At 43.4% G+C, this 17,137-nt stretch overlaps 1 protein-coding gene and 1 long non-coding RNA gene across 5 annotated transcripts in view; one reads left to right on the top strand and one right to left on the bottom strand.

The window, feature by feature from the left end:
* WNT7B (Wnt family member 7B) overlaps positions 1-17,137 on the top strand; it is a 93,454-nt gene that overhangs the window by 11,947 nt on the left and 64,370 nt on the right. The window contains exon 1 of one of the 3 annotated variants that reach the window (XM_088055462.1): positions 7,862-7,883. The exons of the other annotated variants lie outside the window; for them this stretch is intronic. The gene's annotated coding sequence lies outside the window, so the exon portion shown is untranslated. Of the gene's footprint in view, positions 1-7,861; positions 7,884-17,137 lie in introns of those variants that run through there. 3 annotated transcript variants of the gene reach the window in all.
* On the bottom strand, positions 18-5,108 carry LOC148184257 (uncharacterized). Of its 2 annotated transcripts, none has more exons than XR_015772540.1 (4): positions 5,047-5,108; positions 4,450-4,591; positions 3,769-3,878; positions 18-1,833 (listed from the first exon to the last, which is right to left on the bottom strand). It is a non-coding gene; the product is annotated as an uncharacterized LOC148184257 (long non-coding RNA). The 2 variants fall into 2 exon arrangements; XR_015772541.1 differs by lacking the exon at positions 18-1,833 and adding an exon at positions 3,118-3,551.

The raw sequence follows: 17,137 nt of genomic DNA, 5'->3' as shown, positions 1-17,137 counted from the left end.
AAAGGTGGCAGCATCCAGAATGTGCAGGATGACAGTGTGGAATTACTACATATGTTGTATTACTAACATAAAATAAAAAGTGTGTATAAAGTAATGTGAAATATTCAGATGAATAGGTAAGGGTGAATACAGATGTGTTTGCATATTAAACACCCAACAAGGCTAATCTCTCGGCAGAGACTTTCAAAGAAGGTGTTAAAGAGCTAAACAAAATGACCTGCAATTATACAGTTAGACTGACAGACACCTTTTTTGCAATGGGAAAAACCACGTATACCTGGCGATGTGGCATGCTGAATGGTGTCATAGGCTTTGTCAGTGTGCAGGATTGTGTAATTTGGGCTAAAAGACAGTCAGAGAGCCTCCTGACCCCAAAATACAGTTTAACCCTCTAGACCTCCCAAGTTATGCCAAGCAACAAAAGGACCTAGGACAAGCTGTAGATCAAAGGAGTTCTACAGATGTGCTGACACCATGAGTTACAGAACTGGTTAATGTTGCAAGCCCAATTTCTTCAGCCCACAACTTTTGCACGTTGTTTTACCCTCAGTGGACTCTCACCAGTGCCTTTCATGGCTGCTGGCAGAGCACATCTACTTGTTAATTACCTGACAGATGAGTTTTTTGCAATAGAGGTTCACCTGTCTGTTTGGTTCTTCTCATGATTTTTGCTCTTTCTCCCTTGATGCTCCACTGCCCTTCTGGAGAAGGTTGGAGAGCATCTCTCCAACCTACCCCAGGTATGTAACTTGCATAGTGTTACAGTAAAATTCTACAGGGAAGGGTTCAGTGAGAACCAGACAGGCCTCTCTCCATCAGGACCATGACTGAAAAGCAAAATTTCCATGACTTTTTTGTTCTGGAATTGTGCCATGCACATGTGAATACCCTGTTCAATGAGCTGAAGAAACTTGTCACCAAAAGCTTCAGGTTTACAAGCCTTATGTAGCAGGATAAGAAAGTCCAGGAGTGTAGGCACAGGAGTACTTTGGAAGAAAAGCCAAGGAAGGCATGTTTCTGGAGAATGTCTTTCAGTCTTTGAAGGGTTATTAGAGCCTTCTCCTGTTTTGCTGTCCCTTCAATCTTCCCTCAAACGTAGGATATACTTTCTCTCCATTGTGGAGAGCTGTTTAGGACTTGCTGTTAACTTCTTGTCAAGACAATTCCTATGTATTTGCATTTAGGAACATTGCAAATTCTGCACTAGAAAAAATGGAAATGAATTCTAGATACAGTGACTTAAATATTTGCCCAGTAGATTTTTCTGTCCATAGGCATTTCTATGACTTCTCCCTTCCATTACCACCAAAAATATTTTCAGGACAAATCTTTAGATAACACGCTGAGTTGTTTTTTCTATGCTTTCCTCTTGGGCTTTCTTTCTAAAAGTCAGTTTTCTGGATGGAGCTGAAACTTCGCTGCCTTGTTCAGTTCTAATGGAGTATGGGCAGTTTTTCTGAAGTTAGGATAATTAAGGCCAAATAGTTGGTCTCATAAAAACATCTTTCTTCCACTAGGATCTGATAGTAAGATGATTATCACCTACTAATAATTTTTCAGCAAATCATACCTTCTGTAGAAAATCTCAAGACAGAGTAAATCAGAGAGTTATTGTATCTTCCTTTTCTGGGAACAATTTTAGTAGTGCATACAGTTTGTACCCATATCGCTGTTACGGTTTTGAACATTTATTTTTGTTTCAGCCTATGCTTGTGGATTATATTTCCCTTAAAAAAGGATAAACTTCGCATTTATGCAAGAATCCCACTTAATCATCGTGGTGACAGTCTTTGTTCCAGCTCTTTGTCCAAGGTCAGATTTCACCCTGAGTTCCTAATGAGGAGAAAAAAGGCATCCAATGGTATAGCAAGTGTGCAAATGAGGGCAGAAGTGAGGGTCAGGTGTTTGATAGGTGGCAGAAGCATTTGCCCCGTGTAGTGGCACCAAGTCCACTGGTCCCTGTGTGTCTCAAATGTTTTATCTGAAATAGAGCTGCACTGTTACTAGGCAGTGGCACCACTTTCAAAGCTGATGGAACTCTGTGGACTTTACTGGCAGATTTGTGATGCAAAAAGTAATGCTGGTGAGTTGTGTCTCCACTAGCACGTATTTGGAATGCACAACAAAGGCATTCAAAATAATTTCCTTCTGGATGGCCATCACTGTGTTGCATTTGGGAAGCTCTTACATTTTGTCTTTTAAGCACTAAGGGCCTAAGGCTTCTCTCCTCTGAGGCCATATCCACAGCTTAGCAAACTAATAAAGCAGGAGTAACTCTGCTGCAGTCAACGGAGTGGCTCCAGTGCAATCAAGAAGAGTACCAAACAGAAAGACAGCACCAGCCTTGTTCTTATGGTGTCTGTTTGAATGCAGCCTTGACACAGGCTGCTATTTTATACAATTTATAGGTAATCTGGCCATAGTTCGCAAGAACATACACCAAAGACAATATTAATAGGAGGCCATGCCAGACAAACCCCAAAATCAGTTCCATGGGCCACTGAAAGAATCATGGCCTTTGGAATCAGCAAGACCAGACATAAATCCAAAACCTTATTTAATTTTTTGGTGGGGGAAACACACCAAAAGCCTTGCAGCATTTGCTGTTGCATGTGAGGCATTGCAGAGCAGCCCAAAGCTGGAAGTAAGCATAAGCCAGGAAGATAGAAACCACTGTCTGCATGCAAGCAGGGCCTGGGAAATGTTGAGTTATATCTAATTTAAAATTTTCAAGTGCTGCAATACTGGGACTGGATATCATATGCACCTTCCTTGTCCGGTTAAAGTGAGACATAATTACCAAATGTTACTTCTATTTAATAATAATTTCTTTCATTCAGTGATTGTAAGTTAATTAATTCTACCAGTATTGAAGTGAATTGGGCAAGGTTCATTTCCCTCACTGCTGGGGTGGAATGCAGCAGTTGCTGCGTAGCACTCAGCAGAGCTGTACGGACACGCAGGACCAGCACCAGTCCTGACGTTCCTGGCAGCAAGGCAGGAAAGCATCTGAAAAAGCCCAACCACATCTCTAATTGAACTGGACCCTGGCCAGGGCCAGTCCCTCTAAAGATTGTACTTTCCCATGGTGGGTTTCACTCTGTGGTGAAGATAGCAACGGTCTGAGACCAGGCCAATGTCTGAGATGCTGAATAGCAGTATCATGACTTCTGCCTGCCTCAGTTTCCCACAGCTTTAATAGGGCAATAACAGCACTGGCAAGGCTTGAAGGTAGGGGAGGGGCAGGAGAGCAAGAGCTGCCACAGCACTTTTGAAAGAGAAAACGCAGCGTAAGTGCCTCGTCATTACTTTCAGTGACTCTCTTTCTGACCACAAGCACAAAGACAGTGCGATTGCGTCTCATCTGAAACACGACGTCACCACCGCTCTCTTCACCACCGTGACCAGCATGGCCCTGGGGAGAGGTCAGGGGAAAGGGCTGCTCACCAAAGTCATGAGCATCATTTCTGACAGTGGCTTCTCCTTCCATGGGAGCCAGACAGGCACTTTGGGCAGCATGGAGCAAGTCTTTACCTCGGAGAGCTGCTGGCCTAGGGGTACAAGGTGGTGGCTGGCATGCTGGGCCCCAGGCAAGACATGGTTAAGGGAGTGTGGAGGGGAATGGCCACATCTCTCATGACTCCTTTGGCTGCTTGCCAGGGAGCCATGTGACTCCTTGGTCAAAAGAGTCCTCTCAACCATGAGACACTTTTTTCCCCCTCTGGTTGTACCTTTTATTTTCTGAAGTTAAAAGAAAACAAAACATACCCACAAAACTTTCCACATTTCCATATTGAAGTCCGATGACTCAGGGTGAGAAATTCAAGGAGAATGAGGAGGAAGGGAAACATTCCTGAATCAGATCTGTTGTGCTGAGCCTTAAAGAAGAGGATGATTTTTCTGGATGGAGAACAGCTCTGCTGCAGCACAGTGAGCAAGAAGCAAAGGATGGAACTTAAATCCCTCCCCTGCTGCTGTGGACTACTGCTAAATCTCTCAGGGTAGCTTTAAACCCAGTGGACTTTGACGCTATCAAGAGGGCTGAAGGTGGAAGCACAAATAAATACGGCCTCATCTGATTCACAGTAAATTCCTTTTTCTTCACTCCCATGGCCTAAAGGGTACATCAACTAGCTTTAGAGTTTTTGGTTACCTTTTTTTTTTATTTGCACTGCCCACAATAATTACATTGGCACATCCCTAGTAGACTCCCTGGAGTATTTTGTTCCTCTGCCTGCTCTGTCACTGGGGAGCTCTACCCAGGGAAGGTGCTTCTAAGGGGAGGGATGGGATCAGGTTATTGTTGTTAGTGTCACTCTGGTTATGTTGTAAAAGATGTATCAAAGAGGAAGTTCTTGCACTATGACCTAAAGGTCATCAGACTGTGGATTAGGCTAATCTCTAAAACTTTCTTCCCCAGACAGATCCTTTTGACCGAGAGTAACTTACCTCTAGGCACAGAGCTTTGTCATGTGTTTTATGATATCCATTGTTCCAGAGAAGCTCCACAGCTGAGGCAGAGGTTTGTTCTGTCTTCTCTTGCTGGGCCATGATCCATTCATTGTGTTGAGGTTAGGCTTCGCACCTTGAACTAGGGATGAAAGAGAGCAGGGGAGATGAGAAGGACTTGCATGCAGAGGTGACGTGCCTCACCTGGACATATGCTCTCTAGTTTGAAGTCAGTATGCTGTATTCATGGTCAGAACAATTTGGAAGTCATAAAGTCTGCATCTCTCTGTGGCTTTGTCCTCTCTTTGGAGAAAAAGGGCAAAACACTTTGAAAATTGCCAGCCAAGAAGTTTTCCAGGCTTGTCTGTCCCTTTAGGACACTTGTAGGCTGCACTCAGTGGCTGGAAAAGCTGTGGATAGAGAGTGACAAGTTCAGGGATGTCCATTAAACAGTAACACAGAATGCAAGCTGTGCCAAGGGCATGGAAGTGCAGGACAGGATTCAGAAAAAGCAGCTTGCTCCTTCCTTTGTAACCCCCAAATGCAGACATGCTTCTGAGCAGAGCCAAAGTGTAAACCCTTGATGTAAACACCCACTTTTAAGGAATGCACTTAAAACAAGCATGTGTGCCTGGCCCTGTATGCTCCTCTCCTCTCCCCACCCCAGTTATGCAGTGTGCCAAAGCCAGTTCCTCAGCAACAAGACTTGGCAGGTGGCACCTGATGAGATAATTGTGCCCCTGGGACATTAGGAGTCATGAGGTGCATCCAGGTGCTCCTGATCTGTCCATGGGTGTGATTTTCTGCCATAACCACACCCTCAAGTGTTGTCTTAGTGCAATTAGTAAATTTGTTCAGTTTGGGTCAAGTACTTCTATTAGGGTGCTCTTCACACGTAACATGTGTTGGTATGGGAGAAATGTGTGGATGTCCAGGGCCAGGAGATGCACTAGGCTGAGGGGTGTTCCTCCAAATAACAAAGAAGAGATCCTACTTTTCACCACTTTAATCTCTGCTTATTTCCAAATCTACACCTTCCCTTCAAGAAGACCCACAAATCTGAGCATTGATTCAGGTGCAAAATATGAAATGGCTCCCTTGGATAAGATTCTCCATTTTGTGTGTAATAGATGAGGAATCTTTTAAGAGTTTGCCACTTTTGCTTCCTGGGATTTCCATTTTGCAAGAAAGTCTTTTAAATCTTAAACATATGAGGGCCACACAGCAGGAGAGATCAATTGTAGTTTGAAAATGCCTTGCTGTCGCAAACTGGCATGCCTTCCTATCTTACTCTCAATGTGGAAGCTAGAGGTTGAATCAGTCACACCTTCATATTAAAGACTTGGTGTAGCAAAGTCCAACAGGAAATGAAGTGCTCTGTCATGGAGGTGAATAGGCAAGGGGGGGGCCTTCAGTGAATTGCAGCTTGTTCTCTGTGTCTTTCCTTGGGCAGAGCTGTCATTGCTTGCCATGTTTGCTGCAGTGCTGTGGGACGCAAGAAATGAGACAGCTGAGAAGTGTCTTGAAGTGCTGCCAAGTCTTGCTGCAACTTTGGGGAAGTCTTTCCTGACAGTGCACAGGAAAGTTCTTCCAGCATTGCCTGTTTGATCTGCAAGCAGGGGAGGATGGCTCTGTGCCTTCACGCAGGGAAGCACATGCAAGGCTTGTGCTATTTGCCCTTCTCACAGCCAGCTAGGTACTGCTTAAAGTCGAACTTTAAACTTTTGTTCCACCCAAACATCACCTGAATAGCTTCAGAATTTAGCTCACAGTATTTTGTTAGGAGAGTGCTGCTTTTTGGAAAGAGAAACTGGTGCATTTTACCTCTCCAAAACTGAAAACCTCTTTCAGCACTAAACAAAGTCCTGCTTTTCTTTGATATGCCCAGATAGGATTTTTTGAGGTGTATCAAATCTTTTTTTACATGATAGTTGCCATTGTATACCTAATTAGAAATCAGCTTTAGCTTTCTGACAATAGCTGGCATAGTTTATGTACACTCTAAGACATTTTGTGAGATAATTAAAGTGTTGACTGAAAACATAGCACAGCAAAAGGAATGTTTCTCAAAGCAGAGCCACTTTACAGGTTGGTTGTGTGCATTTTGTTAAATGCAGCCTGGGTATAACTTCTGACTTGGATCAATTCCCCAGAAATTGGTGCCTTAGTTTTTGGAGAAAAAAAAAAGAAAAAAAAAGAATCCTGAAATTCTTTCACTTTCTGTCTCCTTTTTAAATTAAACAGATGTACATGAAAATACTGCTTGTGAAGGGTGCCTGAATCACAACCCTGGAAAATGAATTCCTCTTCTTACCCACAAAACCAGCACAGCACAAGCAGAGGGTGTGTGAGCTTCCCCACTCCACCCCATCCTCATGTCTCATCCCTGACCTAGAGGGGCAACCTCTAGCTAGGCATAAGCGGGTGGCTCAGTCTCTGTACTTATTTAATCCTTGGCCAACCTGCCAAGGCTGCTGAAGAGGGTGCCAATTGTGGTGGTGGTTTCTGTGATGTGGATAGTCATCCACTGGGAACTGGATTAAGACCATCAACTCATTTCAAATACTCTAGGCCACAAAGCTTCTGCCAACCAGTAACCATTTTTTTGGTCACTACCAACTTGGGTCATGTTTGGATCAGCGATGAAAGGCTCCATATCCCAATACCAAGCCCCTGAGCCAAAGTTTCCCGAAATAATTTTTTTAAAGAAGGAAAACATTATTTTTTGTCCTAGATTCGACTTTGATATGCTGATTTTTAATATGCATATTGGCACTTAAAGATACATAATTTTCGTTACTTGACTGTAGAGGGCTCAGATGATGGGAAGGATTTTGGAAGACAGCAGGTGGCAGACCCATGTGGTGTAATTCAAAATAAACTCTCAGAGAGATATCTCAGAAATAGTGGCTACACACTCTGGCACCGCAACTTACATTATATTTTGACCTAAAATTGATTTTGCACCTTGAAATTTATCTCACAGTCCCTCAGGAGAAAAACTGCCATTAAAATTGAAGATCAGATTCTCCATTGTTCTTGTTCTTTCAGAGATACCTAGTTGTGGGTCAGAAATGCTCTAATACTGATGGTCAAAAGCTGCTAGCATTTCTAGCAGCTGTTTATATTGTCAGTGGCCCCTGTTGAACCCAGCACAAATCTCTGTTTATGCCCACTAGCACCCTGAGTTCTTGGGAGGTGATTTATTTCTCAGAGATAGAGACTAAATATTTTTTTCTCAAATCGCATGGCCCAGCAGGGCACAGAAATGGAGTGGAGTTCCAGCTTAATCCCCAAACCATAAATTCTTCTCTTCAGCACACCTGAGAGTGGAATTAGGGCCAGCTGAAATAGTTTTGTTGGCAATAAATGGTGTTGCTTCCTAGGGCTGTAGCTCTTGCCCAGAGGAGACCCAGCCCCAGAGAACATGGAAGGTGAGCAGCATATTTTCAGTGTGCCAAATGGAAGATTCTGGACTTTCTCAGCTAGCTTATAACAATGCAGTGTTGCCACCACCTCTCCCTTGAGCTGAAGCAATTCCTGAAGGGTAGCTGGTTTTGTTTTTCTGGGGTTGATGTGAAGCTAGTATGAGGGCACTACTTTGATTGCCTTCGTTCCTTGGAACAGTGAGTCACCTGTTTCTTTCTTCCCTATTACACATGGGAGTGACGCGTGTTGGGATAACAAAGGAGTGACTGTTAAGATGATAGAGAATTCTGAGGAAATCCATTGCAGCTATGGATATTCAGCAGCAACAAATAGAGGAAAAAATGATGGTATTTAATGGTATTGTGAGGCTGTGGTAGAACCTGCTATCTTACACACAGGTGAAGTGTCAGAGGAATCTTACCAGTGGTTTATTAATCATGGACTGTGAAACATATATTTTGGATTTCCTTTTATTTTGTTAAAAAGAAAATGAAAAGATTTTATGTATCCATCTGCTGTGAAAAGTTAGGTCTGTTAAGAGAAATAAAAGAAGATAAAGAGTAGGGAAGAAATTGTGCTTAAAGGATTACATGTAGCCATATAGATATGCATAGAAATAATAATATTTATTTATGTATTTGTTTATTTATTTTTAAGTGCGTATCTTCTCTTTTAGGAGTTTCGCTGTTATTTGGAGCCCTGTATATATAGTTTCTCTATCCAGAGTAGGAGCTTTCCTTTCAGCAACAGCTGAGGCTTAAGTTCATGGAGAGCTGGAAGCATACAGGCTTTGGAGTGCTTGTAGTTACATCACATATCTAAACAGACCATGTCACACAGGTAGAAAATACAGGATATACACAGTTCCCAGCGCCCTTGTATGTTCCTTGAGTAGAAAGGGATTCCAAAACATGCTTAACTCTTTCCTGAACCAAGCTCTAAATTTGAGTGGCATCTCTCAATTCTACTTTTTCCCTTCCAAACCTATGAAAAATGAACTGAATATGTATCTTGTCAGAAAAATCTCAATTTGGGTCGTATGAGTTTATGTAAGTAAGTCAGATTTTTCCTTTCAGCCTGTTGGCTGTGTGTGAAGACCAAGCTTACCATCCTAGGAGTTTTGAGATGAGAGGTGATGAGGAGTGATGGTGGCATGGCAGGGACAGCCAGGGAAGGGCCTGCAAGTTCCCCAGGGAGAAGGGAATGGAGAGAAGGGGGGTGTGGAAAAACCCATCTGGAAGGAGATTAATAACTGAAAGGAAGAAAGTAAGAAGTCCACAAAGTCTGGAAAAGATGGATCTGGAGGATGAAACAGACTTTAGGATAGCTGCCAGAGAGGGAGCCAGTTCTTGGGAGGTTCAGCATTTAGCCAAATCATTGCTCAACCTGTCCAGTTGGTCCAAGCCATGACCCCATCAGCTGGTCTGAAATTTAATTACCTGACAGCAGCTTTTTTGGCCCTCAGCACGAGGATCACAGCTTGGAGAGGAGCCTATCCTGGAAGCAGAATGCAAGTGGGGCATTAGGAAGTATGATCAGGAGGTGTGAGCAGAGTGGCTCAGGAAACTAAGCTCAGCCCAGAGACACCCACTGTGCTGCTGTGTCTTGTTTGTTCCCAGACAGGATGTGACTGACCTTTGCTGGCCAGGGAGAGAGACAGCACAGGACAGAGTGCAGGTCACAGCTGGCTAGTTTTAGCTAGCAGACCATGATCCCCTTTTTGAGGGGAGAAGCACAGGAGAGGGAATGTAAAAGAGATAAGAGACAAAGCACAGTTTACATCAATAAGAGAATTTGTTATTGGAAGAAGATTTTCTGCATGGCTGCTCCACATAAATTGTGCTCAGCTCTATGGCTGCAGGATTTTGGGGTCTCTGACAAAGCTCTTGAATTGTCCTAAGGATAGTTTTAACTGTTTAACATCCTAGAGACCCAAGGCCATATGTGGGTGCACTTTTAAACTTAGAGATTCAGAAATGCTCTAATACTGATGGTCAAAAGAGACGTGGAATAAGGGCTGTCTTTACAGGTTTTAATTTGTGGGCGTGGGGCAAAAATATTGTTTGTCCTGGGAGTCCACAACTGCAGTGTGTACTGGGAATAGATAGTATTGCAAATCTTTGGTGTGACATTGGTGTGTGAGGCTGAACTCACACAGTCACTGCTGAGGGGATGCTCAGCTTTGCCTTCCTCTAGAGCATGAATTCCTTTCAAAAGCCAGCTTCTAGGGAGTATAGCATTGTTTGTGTGCAGCCAAACCATAAGGGATTTTTTCCCCAAATTAAATTCAGCTCTTTCCTTGCCATCTTTAGAACTATTTTCAATATTTCAGCTGACTGGATCCAGTTTCTAAAATATATATAGGAGCCTTTGCTTGGCACAGAATAGAGACCTTGGCAATTATAGCATCTATGCACTACAAGGGTCCAATTTATTACTTTGTAAAGTGTTTTTGGGATATATCTTTCTTTATATAAAACTGAGTTTAGTACAATTCATATTTCACATCTCTCTTCTCTGTTGTTTTCCTTATAGACACAAATATGTATAAAATGTTTATGAGGTGTAGAAAGACTCCAGAGAAGTTCTGTTGGATTTTGCAGTATTAATTTCAGCTTTTCTTAGAGTCCTCTTTTCAAAGTTACATACCATTTTAGTTGAAATTGGTGCCTCATCCATACATATATGATTTTGGTGTGTGTCCAAGCCCTCAGAGTTTCACTCAGCAGTTTTCACCAAGGACATATATGTGTAGACCTGAAAGCAGGAAAATGTTAATGTAAACTGGCTGTTGTATCTCATCCTTCTTGGTAACTCAAACTCCTTGAGACAAAGATTGGTATCTGAAGTAAGCTATCTTACCAAGGCTTATCTCAGTGTAGCTATGCCATTTCAGTCTTGCCATACAGTCAGAGAGATGCATTTTCTTTTTTCTCCCCCTCATCTCTTCCCTCTATTATTGTTTCTAAAATAAAATGATTAAGGAAGGAGATAACATGAAACTCAGAGGAGGCTCAGAAACCACCTATGATTCCCATTGGTGTATTACTCTGTTTGGAATAAACCTCAAGTCACTCACTTTCCCAAAGATGTGGACCTCAAAATACACTTCCCAGGGATCAGGGAGCACGTGGCAAATACCTGGAGAGAGACTTGCTCCCATGTTCAGTAACATATACAGGCACACACGTGGAGTTGCCCAGGCAGAAGAGTAAATGCTGGCTCCAGTGCTTCCAAGTTGAGAACACATATCTGGGCAAGCATAGGTTATTATAACTTTGGACAGCAAACCACAAAGGCATTCAAAGAATCACCACCACAACATTTTACAGAATATTATTACAACTGTCACTAGGAGTTCTCTCAGAAATCTGGAAATTGCAAAGGACAAAAATTTAACCACTGAGGAGCAGGGAATTCTCAAAAATTTTCTGGCAGTATGCTGGCATATTTGAACCAGACAGGAAAGTGCTGGACTTTGCTGCTAATGATCCTGGAGCATAAGGAGGGAAAGTAATGTCAGAATGATATGTGGGTACCCCTGAATGATACTCATGTGCCCCTCTTCCTTCAAGATCCTAATGCATTCTCATTAGTGTTTTTGTGTCTGCTTGCTCTCCTCCTCTACATTGCACCACCTCTGAAGCTGGACTAGCTCCAAGAACTAACTTGAATAATGTTCAAAATCTCGTATCTCATTAGAGCTGAGATTTTGGAAACAGATTTGAGTTTTAAGAGAGAGAAAGTAAATGGATCTGTTCTCATACAACCTGCACCAGCAAAATATGTCACAACAAGGTTGCATTTAAATTATAAATGGTTGGGCATGACCTCTTGTCTGTTAAAAGCCTTATTTTGTGCATTTGTATATTCTGATAAGATGCATGGCATTTTGTGTTGCTTCAAATTTTAATTTTAAAATATTAATTCTTTCCACTTTCCACTTGTTTTCTTGATGCAAGAGGCTGTCAGAAGAGAAGTAGGTATTTGGACACAAGGATCTGAAAGCTGGCACCTTTGAAACTTGGGAAGTTTCTATAGGAAGGGGTTTTGGTAGTTTGAGTGCTTGCAATATCTTTTAGACAGGAGGTGGAGCAGGGTTATATGCAGAGGTGCAGAGCTTGAATTCCTTCCTTAAGTCCCACATCAGCAATGGCTCTGGAATCTTCTCCATACTGCATCCTTTTTAGATGTTACTTCAGCCCAAAGTGATCCATGAGCATATTGCCTAAAAGATTTTGGTTGCATTACTAGGAATGAAATTATTAAGTGCACAAATTACCCATTTCTTCCAGATTTCAGGAAAAGCAGATTTGTGTCATGAAATAGCCAGCTCACGTTTCTCTTGGAGTTAAGGTTTCAGGCTCCTTGCAGACTGAGGGGAGCAGTCAGCTGCAGTAGCTGGTGTGTTGAAGGGCTAATGAACTCATTGTGGAAGCACTCGCAATCAGAACAGGGCTGCAGCTCCAGCAGTGAGTGAGGACACGTTCATATAGTTGGCCCTGGCTCCTGTCTGGGAGAGCCTGCCAGCGCGTGTGCAGAGTGCTGCTGGGGGTGTGTAGCTGCTGGAAGCAAAGCCTTGTTGCCTCTGTCATCATGTGTTCCAGGGATGGTTTTCTTGGAGCCCCACACACGGCACGAGGAGGCCCTGTGGGTGCTTTTGTTTGCTGGGATGGGATTGCCACACCTTCTGTGTTCTTCTGTGATGCTCTGTACAGAAAAAAAAAGTTTGTCTTGGAAATATCTGAGAGAGTTATGAAACATTATTTTTACTGCTGGTCATGCTAACCTCCCTCCAAAGCCAGGTGTCTTTAATACTGACAGTTCAGGTTCTTGTCTGTAACACAGTACTGGCACTGCAGAGGTGTGAAAGTGCCCAGTTGTGCAAAATCATTTCAGCTGGCACTGCTCTGATGACTTGGCATTTAGTGAAGATTTGGAAACTGAAGTTCAACTCCAGTTTGACAGGACAAGAGGACATCAGCTTAAGCTGTGCCAGGAGGAGGTTCAGGCTGGAAGTCAGGAAGAATTTCTTCAGGGAAAGGGTTGTAGACATTGGCTGACTAGGGAGGTGGTGGTGCCCCCATCCCTGGAGCTGTCCAAGGAAGACCTTGGTTGATAGGGTAGGAATTGGTCATAGGCTGCATTTGATCATCTGGGAGGTCTTTTACAACCTTAATGGTTCTATGATCATATCCTCTCACTTTACCCCATCCGGGTCTAGGACCATTTTGTTGTCTAGTGTAGTTATTTGCAACCAAAAGAAAATGCAATTATATTTTTCTAAGTATGAAAAAGCCTCATAAGCTATAGACCACAGGGTGAATGTGTTGGACCAAGGGTGCCTTTTAGGCAACCTGAGTCCATAAGCTATGTAAAATAGTGGATTGCCATAGAGTCATATGATCCTATAAGGCCTAGAAATGGTCAGAAGACAATTCCTAGCTCCTCAGGGGTGCAGCATACTCTTTTCCAGCCAAAATGACTTATGAGATATTATGTCCATCATCCGAGGCTGACTATTGTGTCTGGGGTAGGAAATACTGATTCTGGGGGGAAATATGTTTATGTATGTGCTGGTGGTTTTTTAACTGCTGCTTAGGTTTGGGGCTTCAGAAGTGGCTCCAGGGAGCCTGGATTAATGGGTACAAGAGGTGCAGGGTAAGTACCGTAGGAGGATTTCCACAGCTTAGCAGCTGATATCACCACAATGTAAGTGGTATCAGTGTCTTGCTGAACAAAGCAATCTGCTGTACTGGGTTCCTGTCTAGGGTCAGTTCTGGTGTTTTGTGGCTTAATTTCACCAAAATGCTTAAGTCAGGGAGTATCCCATTGGCTCTGGTTTGAACTCAGTGGGAGCATATGTGTGTTTAAAACTTTCCACATGCACTTTAGAGCGTGTCAAAAGCCCACGGCTTGTGTGCTCTATGGGGCCAGCACCAAGAGGCTGAGTGCCATCAGCAGCTGCCAGTGACGTGCATGCTTCAGTCACAGCCTTCTCCCCCGGGTGGGAGGTTGCTTCACCAGACTGTTTTCAGTTACATTTCTTTCCTGACCAGGGATATTTTGTTTGTCCTTTTCCTCTTTGCTTACACAGTTTGTGTTGTTCTTTTTAAGAGCTGCCTTTAGAACAGGAGCTCAGGCCTCTAGGGTATCTGCCTGCAATCACTAAAATCGGAAGTGACAAATCTGCATATGTAACATGCTGAATGTGAAAGTTACGTACCAAAGGAGATATGAGGTCTTCAGGAAATCAGACTGCTTCTGTGCTGCTTCAGCTCTTTGGAAAATTTGGTTGCTGGACAGATTTCCTTTTAATTATCTGTCTCTGAAGCCATTCCTACCACTGCTAAAAGCTTAGTGAAGTTAGTCACCTTCTCTGAAGGCCTGAAGGACATTCATTTCCTTGCATGCTTCTGCTATTTCCAGTACACTTAGCCAAAGATGCACACATTCTCTGGCTATGGCTATAGCCTGGATCCCATTTCAGTGCCTCTTCACAGAGGTGTCCCCAGGGCTGCCTCACCACCCCATCCATACGCAAAGATGTAGTTGACCCTTTATTTCTGGTCTTTTCCATCTCTGCTCTAGGGGTGGCCACCCCAGCATTGTTCTTCCCCATTCATTGCCATTCTAACATTTGCTATTTATCTTAAGATAGATTCTACAGCTTCCCAAATTTCTAGCAGACCCAGTCATCAGCACCCATGGGGTCATCATCCACCATCCATCCCCTGGTGTAGCAGGGAAGGAAAGGGGAAAACATTCACTGGCAAGGTCTCGCAGGAGACAAGAGCACTGAGGCAACAATCTTGAGCATGGATACTAATCCTGCCTTCCTAATATACTCATTGCCAGTGAGAGCAATAATTTCTTTGAAGTCCCCAGAGACTTGTAGACTTAAATGGACTTTGTCTCAGGTTGCCTTTTTTTGATACAATAATTTTCTTTAAGGATGTAAGTCAAATTACTCCAGTTTCCTTCCAGTTTGAAATGCAGCTGATTGAAGGGGAAGGTGTGGATTGCAGTAGGAGGGAGGAAGAGGGAATAGCCTTCTTTGAAAGCAGATATATGTTACCACTTCTTCTAACTGCATAAAAATTAAAAACTAAGCCATAAACTGGAGTGTGAGTCTGAGATTACTTGGCACCCTGTTATTCAAATGCAGAATGTTGGAAGGAGCACATAGAGAGGAGCTTAGTATTGGAAAAGGCACTTAGCTTCACTTCTGAAACCCCTGTGTGTATGAGAAGTCATCCCCAGCCTAGTAAAAGATTAGTGCACACCCATCAGAATTAAAAGATATGGACACGAGATATAACACCAGACCCACATGGCCCCTTCATAATGAAACATTTGAAACCCACCTGTCTGTTATGTACTGGTGAACATGTAAAGGAATCATTTTGCTATGAGAACTGACTTCCCAGTCAAATTAACATAGTGGAAAGACTCCTGCTGTTTTCAGTGAGCTTTAGATCAAGCCCAGGAGTGGCTGATAACACACACTGCACATTCCTGCGTGGCCCAGAAGGATAGCAGACGTTGCTGCTAATGTTTGGCACCTCCTGTTAAAGCCAAAGCACACCAGAGTGTGCTCCTCAGAGATGACTTGCTATGGAGTGACAGAAAATTGGCCTGGGTGTTAAAATCCAGAGCTGTTTTCAAAGTAAACTGGAATTTGTATGTCAGATTTTTACTCTGAAAAATTCAATATGCGGAAACCACAATTGCTCTATGATAAGAGAGAGGTAAACGCAGAGAAGAACAAAAGGAGCTGTGAAAGGTGTGAAAGCTGTGAAAGGTGTGAAAGCTGTGATTGCATGTTGCAATCTATTTGAATGTTTATCTGCAGCAACGTGCAGAGGTGGATTCATACAGTCAAATTTAGGCAATGAGGAGAGGTTCTCAAGTTAGGAGTCCAGCCTCTCTGGGTGCCTCCTGTTAATGGAGAGACAGGCAGGTCTATGGGGTAATTCAATCCACCTTTGCTCTGAATCATCCTGGGAGGTGTCTGGTTCTTTCCTTCATGGTAGAGGGAACCTGGTGCACCTGGTTGCTTCCCTCAGGTGTGTCTGGTAGCACTGTGAATGGACAGAAAACAGGACCCAGTGAAGAAGTCTACCAAAACTTGGGATGCTCTAACATTCTGTGAAAAATCTGTTTTTAATTCCCATTAAAATTAATTAAAATTAATTAGACCTAGCCTGGTTGCCTGAATGCTGAGCTGAAACAGAATTAGAAGGGAACAAATGGAAAGCTAAACAAGTAGAGGATGAAACTCTGCTCTGTGCCTGTGATCCACCACATCCAAGGAACCCAAGCAATGCTGGGGGAAATACAGTAATGGCAGTCTTTATGCTGCTTGATTTTTGGGCTGCTAAATTGAAACAGTCCTGAGGTGCTGCACCAGTGGCACCTTTCTTTAGGCTGCTGGACTGAGGAGGGTGACAACATGGACAGGTGGCTACAGTTCTTTGAAAGTGGGATAGTGTATCATCCTGAGTTGGAAGGCACAGACAAGGATCATCAAGTCCAACCTCTGGCCCTGCACATTCACCCAACAATCTCACCCTGTGCATCCCTGAGAGCACTGTCCAAACACTCCTGGAGCTCTGGCAGCCTCGGGGCCATGACCATTCCTGGGAGCCTGTTCAGTGCCCCAGCACCCTCTGGGGGAAGAACCTTTCCCTGATGTCCAGCCTAAACCCCTCCTGACACAGCTTTCACTTGTAACAGCCCACTCCTGTTCCTGAGGCAAAACAGCTTCTCCAGCTTTGTTTTGGTTTATCAATTTACAAGTGAGAAGGAAGCAGAGCAAAGGTGTTTTCTCAAACAATTTAGGGGCTTGGCAGCACTTTGGGCACAGGGAACATAATCTCTAGAGCTGCCAGCATGTGCTTGGGACTTCCAGGCAGTGAGGGTGAGTTACAGGGAGGGACAGAGAAGAGAGAAAGAGAAGGGAGCTCAGATCTGGGAGGGTAGAGAGTGTGGGTGGAAGGCAATTACCATGAAAGAGTGCTGCTGTGTGACTCAGTTGAACCCTATAGATACTAATAGTCATCGTAAATATCAAAGAGGTTTTAGCAACCACAATTTTCAGAAAGTAATAAAGGAAAGCTGTTTCCTGTAGTTAGAAGGACCAGAGAAGATGACATGAGTGGAGGAAGAGGAGATATCAGGACTGCAAATGCAAGGAAAGGAGTATTGTGGAGAATGACATAATGGAATACAGATTAGCAGCAATTATGTGGCATGG

Source organism: Pseudopodoces humilis, chromosome 5 (assembly GCF_049639895.1).
Source record: "Pseudopodoces humilis isolate 2021_Gansu_Grassland_sample_001 chromosome 5, ASM4963989v1, whole genome shotgun sequence".
Taxonomy (NCBI): domain Eukaryota; kingdom Metazoa; phylum Chordata; class Aves; order Passeriformes; family Paridae; genus Pseudopodoces; species Pseudopodoces humilis.
Note: the sequence above shows the minus strand (reverse complement) of the source record. Positions and strands in the feature narration are given on the sequence as shown.